This window comes from Lycium barbarum, chromosome 5 (genome assembly GCF_019175385.1).
Source record: "Lycium barbarum isolate Lr01 chromosome 5, ASM1917538v2, whole genome shotgun sequence".
NCBI classification, from domain to species: domain Eukaryota; kingdom Viridiplantae; phylum Streptophyta; class Magnoliopsida; order Solanales; family Solanaceae; genus Lycium; species Lycium barbarum.
The window spans coordinates 12,186,192-12,208,499 of NC_083341.1; positions in this window are offsets into that span (position 1 = coordinate 12,186,192).

Genomic DNA, 22,308 nt, shown 5'->3' on the forward strand with positions numbered 1-22,308 from the left:
ACTTCTTTACAAAAGATTTCCATGTCTCAATTCATCAATGAGAATGTCATCACCAACTCTTAACCATCATTATCAAGCATCTCTCATAGAGAAAAACATTCATAATATCTTATACATATATAGGGTTTGTTACAATCTAGGTTTAATGTGATTTTGTCCCCTCACACACATTAACCACTTTTTAGACATGAATTAGAGTTCAAGAAACATAAAAAGATTGTTTTTCCTTTCATTCATTAAGGAATCTTGAATAAAATTTATACTTCCAACAATAGTTTCAAATAGTGATTTTAAAAGGGAGACATACCTTAATTGCTCCAAAACTTGAATTAAAGACTTGAATTTTGGAGAAGATTTCCTAAATCTTAATTCTTGAACCTTGAAATGGGTTTTCTTAAAAACCCTAGATCAGGAAGAGTGATTTCTTGTTTAGATTATAAGGATGGGTATTAGAATTGAGTTGGAATAATTAGAATGGACTTACCTTGGTGTTCTGGATGTTGGAGGAGAGTAGGAGGTCGTTCTAGGGTTTGAAGGAATGAAAAATAATGAGTTGAACTGGTATGGATGAATATATATTGTCCTGTGAAATTGCAATTTACGACCTGAATAGTGCTGGTCGTATTTTCAGTTTACGGGTCGTAAACTGCAATACGGGCCGTATTTTGCAATACGGACTGCACTGCGTCTCTTCAGTAAAATGGCCATAACTCTTTGCACAGATGTCCGTTTGACCCCCGTAAGATACCGTTGGAAAGGTATTTCAATGCTCTACAACTTTCATCAAGGAATTTTTCCCAAATTCCAAATAACTTTTGAAATACGGGCCGTAAAGTGAAATACGGTCCGTATTTAACCATATGACCTCAAAATGTCAAATTCCAGAATGTTCAGAAATTCTTGGTTTCAGTTTACGGGCACTGTTCATGGGCGTAAATTGAAATACGACCACTGTTCATGGGCGTAAACCACCATCTTACAACTGAACAGAGAAATTCTAACTCCCACATTCTTTATCTGATTTTTCTAAGTCTAGGATCATGATCAAAGTTTAAGTTAAAGGTACGGGGTGTTACATTATCCCCCCCTTAAGATCATTCGTCCTCGAATGAGGATAGTAAACATGAATTTTAACCACACAATCACCTTGCGAACGAATAGCTCAAAACTTAAATCATACCTGAAATAGGGAACAAGTGAGGATATCTCTTCTTCATGTCCTCTTCCGCTTCCCACGTAGCGTCCTCAGTATTATGATTTCGCCACAACACTTTGACCGACGCAACATCCTTTGTTCTCAACCTTCTAACTTGGCGATCCAAAATCTGAACTGGTTCTTCTTCATAAGACAAGGATTCGTCAATCTCTACCTCTTCATAGCTCAACACATGAGAGGGGTCAGGTTTATACAACCTCAACATCGAAATGTGAAACACCGGATGAACCATGGACATCTCAGCCAGTAATCTCAACTCATAAGCTACCTTCCCAACTCTTCTAGTAATCTCATAAGGACCAATGTAGCGAGGACTAAGCTTGCCCTTTCTGCCAAAACGCATTACCCCCTTCATAGGTGACACTTTCAAGAAAACCTTGTCACCAACAGCAAATTCCAACTCCCTACGCCTCATGTTCGTATAAGACTTTTGTCTACTCTGAGCAGTCTTTAGTCGTTGCACAATAAGATTTACCTTTTCGATCGCCTCATGAATTGAATCAGGACCCAAAAACTCTACTTACGTTGGTTCGAACCAACCAATTGGAGAACGACAACGCCCCCCGTAAAGAGCCACATAAGAAGCCATCTGAATACTAGCTTGATAGTTATTATTGTAAGCGAATTCCACCAAAGGTAGGTGTTCATCCCAACTTCCTCCAAAATCAATTGCACAAGGACGTAACATATCCTCCAAAGTTTGAATAGTTCTCGCTGCTTGCCCGTCAGTTTGAGGATGAAAGGCAGTGCTCAGTTTCACTCTAGTCCCCAAACCGTCTTGAAACGTCTGCCAGAAATGAGCAGTAAATTGCGTACCTCTATCAGATATGATAGATGTCGAAACACCATGCAACCTAACAATCTCCTTCAAATATAACTTGGCGTACTCTGCCGCGGCATATGACGTCTTTACAGGAAGAAAATGGGCAGACTTCGTGAGTCTATCTACGATCACCCAAATTGAATCATACTTGGCCCTTGTGCGAGGTAAACCTGCAACAAAGTCCATATTTATCATCTCCCATTTCCATTGAGGAATCTCAATGTTCTGAGCCAAGCCACCAGGCCTTTGATGTTCAGCTTTCACCTGTTGACAGTTCAAACACTTAGCCACAAAGTTAGAAATATCAACCTTCATTCTCTTCTACCAATAGTGTTGTTTCAAATCTTTATACATCTTGGTTGATCCCGGATGAACCGAATACTTGGAACTATGAGCTTCCATCATTAGTTCTTGTCGAAGACCATCAACATCGGGAACACACAATCGTCCTTGCAATCGCAGAACACTATTGCCAGTCCCAACAGTAAATGAAGTGTACTCACCCCTTTCCACTCCATCTCTCAACTTTGCCAAAAGTTCATCATCATATTGCTTGAATTTAATCCTTTCTACAATATCAGACCGTAATGGAGTGATTCCCACTAATTCTCCATCTTCAGTTTCATCAAGCCTAACCCCAAGGCTGGCTAGTCTTCGAATCTCTTTCCCCATGGGCATGTCATGAGCACGCAAATAAGCCAACGTGCCCGTGGATTTTCTACTCAAAGCATCAGCAACCACGTTAGCCTTGCCAGGATGATACAGAATATTCAAGTCGTAGTCTTTTAACAACTCCAACCACCTCCTCTGCCTGAGGTTCAACTCTCGCTGCTTGAAGATATATGTTAGACTCTTGTGATCAGTAAAAACATCACAATGCTCACCATACAGGTAATGACGCCAAATTTTCAAAGCAAATACCACAGCAGCCAACTCCAAGTCATGAGTCGGATAGTTCTTCTCATGCTTCTTCAACTGACGCGAAGCATAAGCAATCACCTTACCGTTCTGCATCAATACACATCCCAAACCAATTCTAGAAGCATCACAATACACCACATATCCACCAGACCCCGAAGGTAACGTCAAAATAGGAGCCGAAGTCAACCTTGTCTTAAGCTCTTGGAAACTCCTTTCACAAGATTCAGGCCACTGAAACTTAGCAGTCTTCTGTGTCAATTTAGTTAGTGGAGAGGCTATTGACGAAAAACCTTCCACAAACTTTCGGTAATAACCTGCCAAACCCAAGAAACTACGAATTTCAGTCGCACTAGTGGGTCTAGGCCAATCCTTCACTGTTGCAATTTTCTGAGGGTCTACTTTAATGCCGTCCCCGATCACCACATGGCCCAAAAAAGCCACAGAATCAAGCCAGAATTCACACTTAGAGAATTTTGCATACAACTCGTTCTCCTCAAGTGTTGTCAAAGTTATCCTCAAATGATTAGCATGATCCTCACGATTCTTACAGTACACCAAAATGTCATCAATAAACACAATAATGAAGTGGTCTAGATACGGCTTAAACACACGGTTCATTAAATCCATGATTGTGGCAGGCACATTAGTCAACCCAAAGGACATGACTAGAAACTCAAAGTGCCCATAACGAGTACGGAAAGCAGTTTTCGGGATATCCTCCTCCTTTATCTTCAATTGATGATATCCAGACCTCAGGTCAATCTTCGAAAAGAATTTAGCACCCTGAAGTTGGTCAAACAAATCATCTATCCTAGGCAAATGATACTTATTTTTAATGGTCACTTTATTAAGCTGACGGTAGTCAACACACATTCTCAGGGAACCATCTTTCTTCCTAACAAACAAGACTGGAGCACCCCAAGGTGAGGAACTTGGTCGGATAAAACCCTTATCCAACAAGTCCTTCAATTGATCCTTTAATTCCCTTAGCTCCGCTGGAGCCATACGATAAGGTGGAATAGAAATAGGTTGAGTGTCGGGAATAACATCAATTCCAAAATCAATAACTCTATCACGAGGAATACCAGGAAGGTCTTCAGGAAATACTTTGGGATAATCACTCACTATGGGAACAGATGCGAATTCGGGTACTATGGCTTTTGTATCATTAACAACAACCAAATGGTAAATACACCCCTTAGTAATCATCTTATGAGCCTTAAGATAGGAAATAAATCTACCATTTGGCTTGGCAATTTCACCCTCCCACACAATAACGGGCTCATCGGGAAAGGCGAAACGAATTAACTTATGGCGACAATCCACATTAGCATAACACGCAGACAACCAGTCCATCCCCATAATTACATCAAAATCCACCATCTCAAGTTCATACAAATCAGCCACGGACTCACGACCTTTAATCACAACAACACAATTTCTATACACTCTAGAAGCAATAACAGGAACACCCGTAGGCGTATCAACAGCAAAGGGTTCCAACAAAGATTCAGGTTTCATACCCATATCAAGAGCAAAATAAGGAGTCACATAGGACAAATTTGAACCCGGATCAATCAATGAGTAAGCATCATGAGTACAGATGGTAAGAATACCTGTAACCACTGCGTCAGAAGACTCAGCTGCCTCTCTACGAGTCAGCCCATAAAGTCGAGCTGACCCTCCACCAGAAGTATTAGCAACTTCCTTTCCCTTGCCATTATTACGAGCATTCTGATAATTATTAGTAGCATTACCAGCAGACGGATTTTTAGCAGATGCAGAAACAGGCGAATCATTCTTTTGATTATTCATAGCAGCCATCTCACGTAGCCACTTTCTGCAGTCCCTCTTAATATGCCCCGGAATACCACAGTGATGACAAATACGACTCTCCCACACTGGCGGACGACTACTTCCCTGCAACAACCTACCAGTATTGTTATTATTTTTCTGGCCTTGTCTACCAGAAGGCACACTAGCATGGGAATAAGTGCCAGAATGAGCAGGTGCAGAATACCCTTTACTCTGCCCTCCCTTATAATTATTACCACTAAAACCACCCGCTGATCGGGCTTTCTTGTGCTGATCTCGATCCACCCTCTCTTCATTTTTCCAACTTTCTTGTTGTTCAGCAAACCCAACCAGAGATGAGAAAGTGCAAGTAGGAGACATAGCAACAGCAGCACATGCAGACTTGATACGTGGTACCAAGCCTTTCACAAAACGAGTCAACTTATGCTTTTCAATAGGAAGCATGTATAAAGCATACTTTGACAGACGTGTGAACTCCAAACTATACTCGCGAACTGACTTGTTACCCTGCTCCAGCTTTTCAAATTTCGTAGCCATAGCAATTCTTTCCTCATCAGACAAGAACCTTTCCATGAATGCCTCCTCAAATTCAGCCCACGTCGGAGCTAAAGCAGCGTCACCTCTCTCAGATTCCCATATCTCAAACCATACGTGAGCAACATCCTTCAACTGATACGAAGCAAGCCTCACAGCTTCTGAATCCTTGGCATCCATTGCCCTCAATGCCTTAAAGGTCTCATCTAAGAAGTGTTGGGGGCCGTCCAATTCTCGTGACCCAAAGAACTCTGGTGGCTTTAAGTCAAGGAACTGCTTAAATCTGCCTCCACCATGAGGTCCCACACCTCCACGCTGTTGCTGAGCAGCAACCAATACAGTCAACATTTGAATAGCCATTTGCATATTACCAATATCGGGTACACCCGCAACAGGGACAGCAGGAGCAGGCGGTGCTGGAGGTGGTGCTTGATTTCTAGCATCATTTCCATTACCAGCATTCGCGCCCCTCAGATTTCGCTTAACTTTCGCGGGACGTCCTCGTTTACCATTTTTGGATCGCGTCAACGTCATTTCTGCAAGGCACGAATTAACGAGCGAATTAGAACGATCCTAAAAAGGACTTTAAGCTCTACAGCACAATCTAGAATCAAGAAGAATAGGAAACACCTATAAATGTCCTGGGAGTTTCTCAATCATGCAGGTGATCAGGCTGCACAAGGAAAACTCCACTAGACACAGCTCCACAGACACCAACAATAATCCTAGGACGTATTTAAACCTAGGCTCTGATACCAAGCTTGTCACGCCCCAAAATCCACCCTAGACGTGACCGGCATCCGACGTCATGAACAACATCGGAAGAACCTAAACAACACAATAATAATAATAATAATACTTGAACCCGCCAGGTTCAACATTCACCTCCAGCAATTTATAAATTAAATGTAACAAATCATGAATACATGAACTAATTCAGCGGAAGTCCTTATTATCATAAAAGTTAATCAAAACGTGACAACGCCCAAGAGTTAACAAAACTCCACAACTACCCACAAGAATGTATACTATGGAGCTTCTACGATAAAGAGGTAATAGTTTGACTCATTGGGACGCAGCCCGGAAATCTAGAATAATAAGCGAAACAGGAAGTGTCCCACCAACAAGGATGTGGGCTCACCAAATCTACAACAGCAGCAAGTCCTCCTAAGCGTCGAGAGTATCACGAGCCTGCTCTTCTCCGTTACCTAACATACCATAAAAAACAACAATGGTATGCCTGAGTACTTCGTACTCAGTGAGTGCCTCGGGGACAACAAGTACTATGAAAATAGCATACGTAATGCATAAGGAAATTAGTCTTGCCAGTCAGGTAAGAGCGATATAAGAACAGTTATCCAGTTTATGTATCTCAATAATAAACATCAAAACCCATTTATAAAGCCTCTTGCCAAGATACAATCTCAAATATGCCTCTTTAACCAATTAAGATAATCATCACCAATTCCATAAAAAAAAAATATAAGAATATCTCACATGCCAATACAGACCCAAGAACCAATCACATCGAAGGGATAACCGTAGAGGTCCCCTAAACACTGCACAATACACCGAAATATGGATTCACGGTGGCTACTCTTCCTCCCGAATAGCAAGGCCATTAATACACCCTAGGTAGCGAACCCGGAAGTGACCACTCTTCCTCCCGAATGGCAAGGCAATTAATACACTAGGATCCATAGTGGCTACTCTTCCTCCCGAATAGCAAGGCAAACACAATAACAAAGTCCATGGCATAGAAGCTGATTCACAATTTGTCTCAAAGTAGTCACACCATCAATAACATTAAAGTTCATTATGCCATATCGAAAGAATAAGTCATTTCAATCAAAGTTTTGAAACATATAACTTCTTTACAAAAGATTTCCATGTCTCAATTCATCAATGAGAATGTCATCACCAACTCTTAACCATCATTATCAAGCATCTCTCATAGAGAAAAACATTCATAATATCTTATACATATATAGGGTTTGTTACAATCTAGGTTTAATGTGATTTTGTCCCCTCACACACATTAACCACTTTTTAGACATGAATTAGAGTTCAAGAAACATAAAAAGATTGTTTTTCCTTTCATTCATTAAGGAATCTTGAATAAAATTTATACTTCCAACAATAGTTTCAAATAGTGATTTTAAAAGGGAGACATACCTTAATTGCTCCAAAACTTGAATTAAAGACTTGAATTTTGGAGAAGATTTCCTAAATCTTAATTCTTGAACCTTGAAATGGGTTTTCTTAAAAACCCTAGATCAGGAAGAGTGATTTCTTGTTTAGATTATAAGGATGGGTATTAGAATTGAGTTGGAATAATTAGAATGGACTTACCTTGGTGTTCTGGATGTTGGAGGAGAGTAGGAGGTCGTTCTAGGGTTTGAAGGAATGAAAAATAATGAGTTGAACTGGTATGGATGAATATATATTGTCCTGTGAAATTGCAATTTACGACCTGAATAGTGCTGGTCGTATTTTCAGTTTACGGGTCGTAAACTGCAATACGGGCCGTATTTTGCAATACGGACTGCACTGCGTCTCTTCAGTAAAATGGCCATAACTCTTTGCACAAATGTCCGTTTGACCCCCGTAAGATACCGTTGGAAAGGTATTTCAATGCTCTACAACTTTCATCAAGGAATTTTTCCCAAATTCCAAATAACTTTTGAAATACGGGCCGTAAAGTGAAATACGGTCCGTATTTAACCATATGACCTCAAAATGTCAAATTCCAGAATGTTCAGAAATTCTTGGTTTCAGTTTACGGGCACTGTTCATGGGCGTAAATTGAAATACGACCACTGTTCATGGGCGTAAACCACCATCTTACAACTGAACAGAGAAATTCTAACTCCCACATTCTTTATCTGATTTTTCTAAGTCTAGGATCATGATCAAAGTTTAATTTAAAGGTACGGGGTGTTACAAATACATAACCACGGGAAAACCACCAAATCGGTGGTTTAAAAAATTAGGAATTTTCATGGTTATATAACCATGGAATGAACCACAGGTTTACAATACCATACCACATAATTTTAAGAACAATAGAAACAAATATGGTTTCATAGAAAACCATACATTAATGAACCACGGGAAACCACCATCCAAACAGGGGGTTAGAGTATAAGTTTGATTTTCAAAGACAAAAATTAAAAATCAGCCCGTTTGAAGGGAAAAAATAAGGGAAAACAACACAAATTGCCCACTATAGGCAAACTAATTACATATATTTGCCCCCAATGATTTTATTTACCCGTAATGCTCCTTCGCTTGAAAATATTTATCCAAGATTCTTTGCTTACAGGGTCCCAGCACCCCTTTTTTTGCGGCGGACAATTGGTTTTAGTTTCCTATTTATACGGCTCCAATTCCCCAAATCCTAATCTGTGGTATTGTTTCCTTTTTGTGCCTTTTCTCTTAATTTCTTTTCCTTTTTTTGGTTGTTTATCTTCCTCACTTTTTGTCCTTTTTCTATATTTATGTTTTCTCTTCTTCTTTTGTCTTTTAGTTTTTGTTTTATAGATAAATATAGAATACAAAAAATAATAATATTATCTATTATCGTTAGACTAATAAAAATATATGAAATTAATTAATTAGATTACAACAAGAAGTAATTAAGAAAAATACTAAAGTCACTAGCTTATTTATTAAAATCTAAACTAAAAAAAAAATGAAAATTTTCTATTTTGCAAATAAAAACAAAACTTATATCTAAAATATGGCTCTATTTTCTGGTCATTTTTTTATAATAATTAACTCACTAAAATGATATAAAAATCAAAATAACAAACACTACTCGATCTTGTATGATACCCACATGGTATATAATTTACTGATAGGGTATCTAGAGGATTGACAGCTCATTCCATCAAGAAAATCTCTGTCATCTACGCTCTCCACATGGTATTTATCATATATTGATAGGACATCATATAAGATGGTTCAATATATGATATATACTAGGTTGGTATCATTGAGGATTGAGCTCTTTTTTGAAAGAATGAACCAGTCCTCTATGATACGTTGTCAGGATATGATATATATCAAATTTGTATCACCGAGGACTGAGCTATTTTTTGAAGGGATGAACAAAACCCTCTATGATACCCTGACAGTATATGACATTTACAAGGTTTGTATCATAGAGGACTGAGCTCTTTTCTGAAGGAATGAACAAAAGCCTCTATGATACCCTCTCAATGTATGTATGTATATACCATGTGAGTATCATAGACGATGACTAAGGAGTGTTGAGTATCATAGACGATGACTGAGAAGTGTTTTCTTTTGAAAGAATGAATAAGTCATTTATGATACCTTATCAGTATATGATATATACCATGTGAGCATCATAGAGGACTAGGCTATTTTTTAAAGGAATGAACAAAATCTGTTATGATACTCTGTCAGTATCTGATATATACCAGGTTTGTATCATAGAGGACTGGGTTCTTTTTTGAAGGAATGAACAAAAGCCTCTATGATACCCTCTCAATGTACGTATATACCATGTGAGTATCATATACAATGACGGAGGAGTGTTGAGGATCATAGACGATGACTGATGAGTGTTTTCTTTTAAAAGAATGAACAAGTCATTTATGATACCTTATCAGTATATGATATATATCATGTGGGCATCATAGAGGACTGAATAGTTCTTTTTTGAAGGAATAAATATGTCATCTGTAATACCCTGTCAGTATATAATATATACTAGTTGGTATAATAGAGAACATAGTGTTTTTCTTGAAGGAATGAACTATCAATCCTATACTATGTCAATATACAATATATCATGTGGGTATGATAGAGTTTGAGTAGTATTTTTTGAAGGAATGAACTGTTAGTCCTCTATGATACCCCATCTGTTACGCCTCTCGTTTTCGTCGCAAGAAAGTCCTCGGCTTATTGGTGGTTTATACCCTTAACATGGAGATTCGTACCTGAGTTTTGAGATATTAAGTGTTTTACCCCATGTACCGGAGTAAGTAGGTGTCCTTTGCAGTTTACAGGATCAAAAGATTGAGCGAATCGAATCGACGCGAATTGGAATGACTCAAGAAAATCTGCAGACACCAGTCAGCTTCGACGGATCGTCGACGTGTTGACGGGCCGTCGATCCGCACCGTCAACATTGCCTCAGTCTCTGAACTCTCAGGTGGCAGGTCGATGGAGCACGTCGACGAGCCGTCGATCCGTCTGTCGAACCGCACCGCTGGAACTTTCTAGTTCCACCTATATATATGCAACTCCCACGTTTTATTCTCATTACTTCATTCCTCAAACCATAGAAAATCCTTAAATGTCTCCCTTTAGCATTTTCCATCACATTAGTGAAGATTTAGCAAGATCCGAGCCCCGTAAACCCGAGCTATGGAAGAAAAAGGTCTTTCCTAGGGTTTCTTTGAAGGTGATGAGCTTGGGAATTGGAGTTAGAGTGTGATTCTTGGTATCCTAGTTCCTTCAAGGTATGTATATGATTCTTACCTTTGTGTTTGAGTTATTATCAAGAATTTTAGCGGTTTTAGGCAAGGGGAATATAATTATGGAAGTGGCAAGTTAAATAAGGGTTGTTTGAGAGAGGATTTGGAATAGACTTGGTTATATCTTGCTATGTAAGTATTGATATTGTTGTTGTTAATATTGTTATGGATGTTGGATTGAATCGGAAGTTGAAGGATTATTGAGTTTACAAAGGAGATGTTGCCCGGGTGGCATAAAGTTGTAAACTAGATTTAGGTTGGTATATGAGTATGTTCTAGTCTAATAATTGGTACTTGGTCTTGTGTGTAGATTTGTCAAGCTCGGGATAGTAGCATAGCTAGCTTAAAAAGCGGATAAGGTATGTTAAGGCTATCCCTTCTTTTATTTTGGCATAATCTTATGATATGAGCGAACAAACATGTAAACGAGCTTCCATATTACTCTACTCTTAGAAGCACTAGGAGTACCTCAGTCTTTGATGATCTCATACTCCTTGTTATGGTTGCTCTTTCTGTTCTTGGGTCCTAAGATTTCATATATTGATGATGTTAGCTCAAAAGATGTCTATCGGAGGTAGTACGACCTTATGTCACTCCGAGAGTTCTAGTTACTCATTATGCTTATGCATTGCATTTATTATACATATGCATATTGACCCTTGACCAGAAGGCATTATATACGCGTATATTATATGTGTATGGGGTATGGGGAAATGGATAGGCGTGATATACGCATTACCACCTGATCAGCTGGTGCACAGTGATTATGATGATATATGGATCGGGTCGTACGTTCCTCGACACTATTATATGATATATGGATCGGGCCGTACGTTCCTCGGCACTATTATATGATATATGGATCGGGTCGTACGTTCCTCGGCACTATTATATGATATGTGGATCGGGTTGTACGTTCCACAGCACTATAGTTATATTATGACCTATGCATATCATACGCCCTCAGAGGCACTTTCATGCCATACAGATGTTCTCAGAGGTTCAACTACAGATGCATTTAGATATTGAGTTTAGCTTTCATGTTTCAGATGTCTTCCATGATCTTATATGTTTGATGTTCTTATGCCTTACATAGTCAGTACAATGTCCATACTGACCCCCCTATTGCTCAGGGGGCTGCGTTCATGCCCGCAGGTTCAGGTAGACAGACAGGCGGTCCAGCTCAGTAGGACTTCCACTTAGCGACAGTCAGTGCGCTCCACTTGATCCGGAGCTGCAATATATTTGGGTATGCTATTTTGAGATATATATATATATATATATATATATATATATATATATATATATATATATATATATATATATATATATATATATATATATATATATATATATATGTATGTATATATGGGTATGGAGGGGTCCTGTTCCGTCCTTGCTACAGCTTTCTGTTCCATTAGAGTTCTGTAGACAGTTGTATGTAGTTGGTACGTGATGTAGCATTGTGACGAGGCGAAAGTGCATAGGAAATTTTGCTCGTACTCTGTCAAATTCTAATATAGTTTAAGATATCGTCCCACAAATATTGGAAAATCTATGCTACAGACTTGTAGTATTTTTGCTGCTATTTGAGAGAATCAGATTGATGAAAGGAGAGTAGTGACTTAAATCTGTAAATTACTTTAACAAAATAAACAACTTTCAAAAGATTATCTTAAAAGAAAGAGTTGGGAGTCGTTGAATCCACTTAGTGTATATATGACAATAAAACCTTTTTTTAGTAAATTCCACAAAACAGTAGAAATAGTTCCTAGACTTGATTTGTGTTATGAGGAATAAAGGCCTCTTGTGATTAGTCCTTAAATCAATAAACTTATTTGAAACAATCCCTCCGCGAGAATTAGAATTGAAGAAATAAGATAAAGATCCCTCAAATCAATAAACTTATTTGAGACTGTCCCTCCGTGAGAATTAAGACGGAAAGAAATAAGATAAAGATCCCTCAAATCAATAAACTTATTTGAGACTGTCCCTCCGTGAGAATTAGGACGGAAAGAAATAAGATAAAGATTTAAACCTAAGAACTAACTTGAAATAACCTCTCCGTGAGAATTAGGATTAAAAGAAGCAAGTTCAAAGATTTGGAATAATATATGACTAAAAATTATTATTACACATATATTTTATGTGATTATTATAGTATATTAATTTCCCTCCTTGTTAGAAGTACAAATTAATATAACTATAATCATAACACAAAATATACTAAGTAACGATAATGATTAGTAGAACATATCATTCCAACACAAAGTATGACACTTAAATAATATCAAGACAAGGAATAACTAAAATAAGATAATATAACATTACACCAAGTTTCTTCAACTATCCCAACAAAAAGAGATTACTCCATTATGGAGTTAGAAAAGAGAAAATATGAATTTAAGAAGCTAGAAATATTGAAAGACTTGGAGAAATATTTTTACTACAAAGGAAAGAAGAGAGAATAGAACAAGATTAACACTTTGTTTTCTAAATTTTTGGATGATTTGTAAGCAAAGTGATGCTTCTATTTATAGGAAAATGTAGTGTCTCCCCCCTACGGGTGCATTCCTTGAAGTAGTGCTCACATCCATGACCTTAATTGACGGGTGAGAGTATACCAATAGTTGACGAGTGAAAGACTTGCAACTTCTTTCTTGATGCCCATAGTTGACGGGTGTGAGCATGAAAGTGGCGGTGACACCCGTGGATTTCAACACTTGACGGGTGTGGGTATGACAACTGTAGTCGCACCAGTAAATTTTGCAACTCTTTTCTTGATGCCCACAGTTGACGGGTGTGAGTATGAAGCGGTGACACCCATGAATTTCAAAACTCCATGGTTATGACTTATGAATTCGTGGTTGCACCTATTGAATTCTTTGCTTACTTCTTTGACAATTTGTTTCTTCTATATTCTTCTGCAGTACTCTTCTTCCTGTATAATTTGTCAGAAAATATGCGAGAATAGAATATATTGATTCATGTTTTATTTAAAAAATTATTTTTATATACAATATATCATGAATAATTTATATCCATCAAACTCCCCCATACTTGAATTTTTGCTCGTCCTCGAGGAAAAAGATAATTTTCAAACATTTAAAAATCAATGATCTTTATAGGATAGAAAAATTATTCAGAAATAAATTTCTTTCATAATGCTATTACCCACTTTGAGGTATTAAAGTATTTTCCAGTTCTTGGAGATAATTGCATTTTGATTGAGTTATTGATATAAGGAAAAGGAAAGTAAGCAAGGTAAACAAAAAATCCTTCTTTTTCTTTGAACCCACCCAATCAGAAATTCTCCTTTTCTCAAAGGAGAATCGAAAAAATCATATTTTCATACAATATCTTAATTGAATTATATGTAATGATCAATAGAGCACCCACTCTGCATAGATTAGGCATACAGGCATTCCAACCCGTTTTAGTAGAGGGGCGCGCTATTTGTTTACATCCATTAGTTTGCAAGGGATTCAATGCCGATTTTGATGGAGATCAAATGGATGTTCATGTACCTTTATCCTTGGAGGCTCAAGTAGAGGCCCGATATATATATATATATATATATATATATATATATATATATATATATATATATATATATATATAGAAGTAGCATATGCATATACACACAAAAACAGGTGGATTAGATCCAAAAAGTCTCTCCACACTTGAGCTTTTCATTCTTCCAGATGAAAATCAGCTTAAACGAGTCATCCAACTCCACCTCCATTTTTTTTAAGATAAAATAAAACTTATGTTCTAACTAATATGTATATATATATATATACACACATGCACACAAAAACATACTTTAAAAAGAAATACATCTATATTTTAGGCTTAAAATAACTGTGAACTCACATGTCTATATTAGACTGACTAATTCAAGACGTTATTAGTTATTTGATCTTGGTTTATTATAAACCAAAAAATTACCTAAGCCAGTAATTAACTTGTACAGTAAATTGGTTAACCAACCAGATACTTAGGCATACCGATCACCATGGAATTACTACTTTGTAGGTGACTCTGTTTTTGTAGAGGCCTTCATGAGATGCTCCGGTTGTACACTAACATGGATATTAACCAGATTAATTGGTTAAACAATTTATTGATTCAAATTTATATTGGATTTATGAGGTTCCATTGCTTCACCCTCAATGGCTACGGGTTGGAAATAGGAGTTCTGAGTTTAATGTCGCCAACTCGACTTATTGACTTCTTGATTCATCATTTAATCAAAGTCACCAATGGTTGTTCCTCAAATTGTCCTCCAAAATATAATTTCAGCCTATGACCATTTACTTTAAACTTGTTTCCGCCACTGATCTGTTGAATTTCAATAGCTCCATATGAAGTGACATTTGTAACATTGTAGGGACCTGTCCACCGGGATTTTCCAGTTTTCCTGGAAATAGCCTAAGCCTGCTATTATAAAGAAGTACCAAGTCTCCAATTTTAAAACTCTTTGGTCGGATCAAATTGTCATGCCATTTTTTTGTTTTTTCTTTAAAAATTCTCGTATTTTCATAGGCTCTGTTGACACCCAATTTTGTCCCGCCTCTCCCCCGAAATACCTATTTATACTTCTGGTATTTTGAGAAATTAAAACATGCGCTTAAATTTTACTATAATTATTAGTCTTTTATTAACACCCACGTTTTATTATCCTACTGCAGTTATTATTATTTATTATTATTATTAATTATTATTATTAATAATAATTATTATTATTAAATTGTCATTATTCATTATTATTCTTGTTATTTCCATTATTATTATTATTATTATTATTATTATTATTATTATTATTATTATTATCATTATTAATTACTAATCATTATTATCAGCGTTATTTTGTTATTAATTATTAATCATCATTATCATCGTTATTCTGTTATTAATCATTATCATTGTTTTATCAATAATCGTTATTTATTATTATTATTATTATTATTATTATTATTTCTTATTATTATTATTATTATCATTATTATTTTATTATTATCACTATTATCGTTATTTTTTATTAATTTATTATCATGTTGTTATTATCAATAATTGTTATTTATTATTATTATTATTATTATTATTATTATTATTTTTTGTTATTAATTATTATCATCTTTATTATTATTATTATTATTAATTATTATCACTATCTCTATTGTTATTTTGTTATTAATTATCAGTGTTTGTTATCTACTATTATTATCATATTTATTATTATTATCATCAGCATTATTGCCATTATCATTATTGTCATTATTATTAGCAGTATTACTACTGCTATTTATTTGCTGCTATTATTTGGTATTATTGAAATTTGCATTTCTCAGCGTTTTACCAACTTTCGCATACACACCGCATTTATTTCGCACATTTAAATGATAACATTTGTTATTAAATATTATTGCACGGTCATTTACGACATCATATAATTTTTTACTCGGGTCTTTTTTATAATTACATATTTCCGTATTAGATGATATTCTGGCGCCCTTAGTACATCGTTAATCAAAATGTGTCTATTATTCAAATTTAGAAGCCAAACTATTTCTTGCACTTAGTCCGTATTTTAACTTACCGGACCCCAAATCAAAGTCCGATTAATTCCTAATATGTTTTGGACTAGACCATATTTTTATCTCAATTTTTTTAGATCAGTCCATGTTTAATTTACTAGTCCATTCTTTTAATACCCAGTCTAAAATTTGACCCGATCCACAAATGGACCGGGTCCAATTCATTTTTCAGCCAAATAAGGAAACCCTTATAGGGTTTCCCCATTATTTTCCTCCATACGACCGCCGCGTCTCCTTCTCCCTTTCCCCCCATTTCCTCTCCTTCTCCGCCTCTCCACCTTCCCATCGTCTTCTCCACCTCCCCATCGCCGCCTCCACCATACCACCGTATCCCCATCCCTTTCTTCGTCTCTCCCCTTTCCCTTTATTCCTAAAAAACCCTAGTCGCCACGCACGCACACACCACTGTTTTTGCCATCCCACGTGTCTGACATCTCCACTCGACCTTGTCCCCTCACCACGTTTCTCTCCATCACCGTTTCACCCATACCCCTGTCACGCCTTCTGCCATCGCACCCATCCTGTCCCCCCCCCCCCCCCCCCCCCCCCCCCGCTCCTCTCTCTCCTCTTCAAAAATGAAAAAAACCTAGCCTCAGAGGGGGAAAAGAGGAGCTATAAATAATCGTTCCAAGCAGAAATTAAGGGATCTTTTTTTGGGGGGGAGGAGAAATCTCTGTGACAAAGGTTCTTTTTTTTAAGAGACTGATACTTTTTTTGAATCGCAAGAACCCCTTTTTACAAAAGATATACAAATTTTAATAGCCTAAATTCCCTAAAATTAACGTTCAGCAGTTGCATCAGTGTTTGATATCGAGTCAAAAATCTGAATCATTTTTTCGTTTTATTTTTGCCCTTGGTATCTGTTTGGATTCGAGAATATACAAATTAAAGGTTCGGGTTTGTTTCGAAGTAGATTCGAAGTGTTCGAGTGTAGATTTGAGACCCCGCACCCACTTCGCTGCACCCGAAGAAGGTAATACACCTTCCATCAGTTAAATTTTAGCAAATGTTTTGAGTGTTTAAACTACTTGTGTGATTCGTGTAATCTATCATGATCTAGTTCCTGTTTGTGTTTGTTTTAGTGGCATTATGCACGGTTAAGCTTAAGTTAATCCTGCTTCCAGTATTGTAGTCGATTAGCTCTATGCTCTGCACCAATTCGGGTTAATCATGTGCTAGTTGGGTCTATATTGATTATTTAGTCTTCATTTTATTGGTTCTATACATTAGTTTCTAGTTTGCCAATTATGTGGATGTGCCTACTTAGTGGTTCTGCAGTGTTTCATTTTGTGTCTTATCTTGATCAGCCATACGTATTCAGCTTATAACAATTTAAGTATAGCTTGTATGTTCAATAATGATTGTTCACCTATCAGTTCAGTAGCTATTGGGTTGTGCCATACAGGCCCAACTTCGGTTTGCTTGTGCATCAGTTAATCTGTGGTTTTGCTTGACTATATCTTTATATGATATCATATGTTAGTTAGGTTTATTCTTATTCCATGTACTAGTTTAGCAGAAATCCTGTTGATACAATTGTATGTGTTTATTTGGATGTTTCAGTAGTTTAACATAAAAGTGAATATCGTTTCAGTCTGATGTCTCTTTCATATTAGCTTAGCAAGAGCATATTTATCTTTTATGTCTTTAAAGTTGTTGGTTCGACTTGAGCCTTGATTTGTCATTTGTGTCATGGTAACCTAATTTAGAGTATGGCAATTGCCTTCCTTATTTGACTAGAATATGTTGTTAAGGTCAGCTGGTAATTAAAAAATGAGTTTCAACATGTTGGACTAAGTCATAAACCTATTTTCTGAATCTCATCTATCTATACTAAAATGCCAGCCTTGGTTTTGTATTGTTTGAATCCCCTGGATATGAGTTCCTACACTAAAGTCCCTGTTTGTTCTATGAGAATTTTGATAAGTGTTTAGCATTAGCATAAGCTCATCTGATCTACTTAGCTGAGTGTGTATTAGTTCAAGTAAAACATCATGCCTGTTACCCTTTTGCCATTTTTAATTTGGTTGCTATTGTAATCTATACCTAGTCAAGACATTAGCATATGGTGTAACTTTAAAATAGTTTGGAGTTACTGGTGAGACTTCAAACTGATGACAATATTTAGGTGTAACTTTGGTTTCAGTATAGTTTGTTTCAGTTTCTAGTTATGGCTGCTTTTTTTTTTCTTTCTCTTTTAAGGGTATTTCTAAATCTCATATAAGTAGGATCAGTTTTCTCATAATTTGGGAACTAATAGCAAAGTGCTATTGGAAGTGAAATGAGTTAGAAAAGTGCCCTTAATTTGTGCAAGGTAATCATGTGTTAAAACCAGTACCTGAGCTGAGTTGGTTTTAGTCAACAATATGGAATTTAGCTCGGTGACTGAAAATAGTTTAATACTTATAGTATGACCATGTTTCTTACTGTAGGCTCAAGTGTTTGGGTCTTCTTAATGCATAGAAAACATTTTTTTTTCTCGAGTCTGTAGGATGAGTATGATGAAATTGTGATCAGATATTAGAGGGGTTCAAATCTGCCTCAAATTGATAATCTTAAAGGATTGCATTATTAGAAGAGTGATACTTGTCTGCTATGCCTGTTGAGATTGTGCCATTTTGTTGGGAATTTACATTCAAGAGACTTGAAAAAATGTTGTTTATTGGAGCTGTTTGTGTTGGGAAGTTGAGGGGAGTTGGTAATGGTGAAGGGATCTGTTTACTGATAATGGTAATTATATTATTGATTTGTATTTCAAGAGGGATAGGGGTGATTTAAAAGCTGCTAGTGATGCAGATTTTGATTTAGTTTCAATTCTGTCCAGTTAATTCTGTGTTCCTACTCATGCATAAACCTTTGAATGTTCAAATCTGCCATAGTCCTTTCTTGAACTCAGTTGTCATTGCATGCATCCTTGAGTAAATCGATTCGAAATACTGAATGAAAATTGGTTTGAAATCTCACATGTATTCTTGATGAATGGCCATTCATTTAATCGTCAGAACTTAATCCTTGATGCCTGCTGTCTGTTTGGCTACACTTATGCTCCAAACATTAATCTTCTATACATCCTTATGAATGTGTATACGAGATATACTTAAGCACACGCATTGTATACACAACCTACCGACCTGTTGAATTTGTATTTTTACATATTCATTGATTAGATACTAATCCCTTTCCTTTTTTCATTTTTTTTATGCATGACCATCACGTATGAGTCCGAAGGACTCGTTCTGCTCCGCATTCGGTTTGGGCTAAGGCCCAACGTGAATCTCCTCTCCGTATCAACCCAACAGCAGTCCAGAAAAGGGAGACTGCTGGGCCGAAACCCAGCAGCGGCCCAGCAAAAATAAGAGCTGCTGGGCCGAAGCCCAACAGCGAACAAGGCCCAACAGTCCCAAAATGGCTGGGCCCATTTGATTCCCTCTTTTTTATTTTCATTTTCGTTTGATTTGTATTATGTGACTAACATTTTACTTTGTCTTATTCTTGCTGATTTAGATGAACTTAGTGAGTTAATTCTAACATATTGGGTAGTAAATTTAGGAGAAAATTCATAAATCAATCTCCCATAAGTTTCATCTTTCTTCTTTTATATTGACGGTACCCATAATATTTATCCCTAGGATAATTAGTGGCATAAATCACTTTGAGTTGAGGGAATCACATTTTATTCTTATTACACTACTTCCAAAACATCACCAATGTGCAAAAAATGTAAATTCAGGCATATTTTAAATAATCCTTCAAAGTTTGAGTCAATCATGCAATGTCCTTAATTAAGCATAGTTATTAAAATAAAAGGAGAAAGAAAACTCGCATCTTGTCTATATTCTTAAATTGCAAAATCAATTAATATTTCGCCACTTGTTGTTTCAAATATTTAGTTAAACATTGCATAAACTCACGTTTCCTTCTACTTATATATTTCATGCAAATTTTATTTTAAACAGCATTATTATTTAAAGTCTTTGCAACATTTATAAGTTTATTTTAAATGGCATTGTGAAGTTCCTTTTATGCAAATTATCATATTTTTCTACAAATTTCATTCTAAATAGCATTTTATCTAAAGCCTTAATGATATTTATAAATTCTATAGCATTTGAAATCCCCTTCAATACTAATTATTATATTATTCTATAAATTTCATTAGCACGTTTGCCTAAGAGCCTTAGCATATTCATAAACTTTATTTCAAACAGCATCCTAAAATCTCTTTTTATGCGAATTACTAGTCCCATTTTTAAACAGCATTATTATTTGAAATCTTTTATAAATGGTGTTTTAAAATCTTCTTTTGCACAAATTGTTATATCATTTTTTACAAATCTTATTTGCATGAGCCATTTTTCTAAAATTTAAATACTATATCCAACATCGATTAATTAACTTAAGTTTGGTCGGATAACCGTAAGTTAACGGATTCTAAAGGATGCCTAACCCCTTCCCTTTAGTATAATATAGAACCCTTACCTAGAATCATATTGGTTAAGCAGACTATTAACAGAGGTTTAGTTAGCTTTACCTTAGTTAATAATTAGGTGTCCTAATTCACCGTAAAATCAATTAGGTGGCGACTTCTTAAAATAAATAATATAGGAATCTCCAATATGTTGTACTCCGCTCTAACCCGGTTAAAATGGGGTATAACAGCTTGGCGACTCTGCTGGGGAATCCCTCTAGGTTCTAACCATAACAAACTTAGGTTAATAATTAAATTGTTGGATGTTTTGTTGTTTTCTGTATGCTTGCTTTTATTATTGCCTTGTTTGTTTCTTTTATGTTCTTTTAAGCATTTGTTTTATTATGTGAAATTTTGTATGTAATAATATGTTACTGCTTTCCTTAACTGGCATTCCGTTCATATTTCTTCCACTCCTGGAAATTCACACTATCACACGTACACGCGAGGTGTGTTTTGCGCACCCGCAAATTTCTTTCATAGAATCCAAATTTTAGGAGAGTTGGCGTATGTGCGGGGTGCCCGAGTAACGGGGACCGCGTAGCCTTCTCACTCGAGTAGTCCGCTCGGGAACCTTGCGTCTAGTAAACCCACTCCTAGTCAACCTAAGATAGAGCTAAACCAACACCTTTTATTAAGAGCATACATTTCATGACCTAGGAGGTTTAATACCCTTGGTGTATTAAGCCCATTAGATGACTTTGTCCAAACGTCCAAGCGGGTTCACGACCCCAAGTGACACCAATCATACTTTATATGCATGTTTGAAGGATAACTGTGCCTAAATATTGACTATTTGCTCTAATTAATTAAACTTTAGGAAGGAGGGGGTGACTAACGTTTCTATGACAGGTTTGGATTTGCATTGGAGTACAACAAATGACGAAGATCAAGGACATAAAAAACGGAGCTAGAAGTTAGACATAGGAAGCTGTATTTACTTTATTCAGATTAGGAAACACTTCATGTTGTATTCATTTAATGTGTTAATAAATGTTACACAATGTTTTGTACTTTATTTTGGGGAAATAGAATCCGTTTAATTAATCAAAGTAACAGGATGACATATTATGGCACACTTTTACCCTTCAAACAACGTTAGGCCCACCTCTGGTACAAAGAGGTCACATGCATGTTAGGACGTGTTATCATCGTTTACATCTGTTTGACAATTTGTTTGACTCTATTTGATGAATTATTTGCTACATGCCTTACTTGACTTTACGTGATCATGACTTTGCCTAGATATGCTCATGAGACTAACATCGTTTATGCTTTATGTTTCGTTTATCTTGTTCCCCAAAGAGAGTTGATTCGTGTTGACATTCGATGGCCGACCATCCTTACATTACAAGGTCAAAGACGTCGTCGTTACCTGAACGTAGTTGGGCTGTTCAAGGAAATGAAATTACTATGTCCGA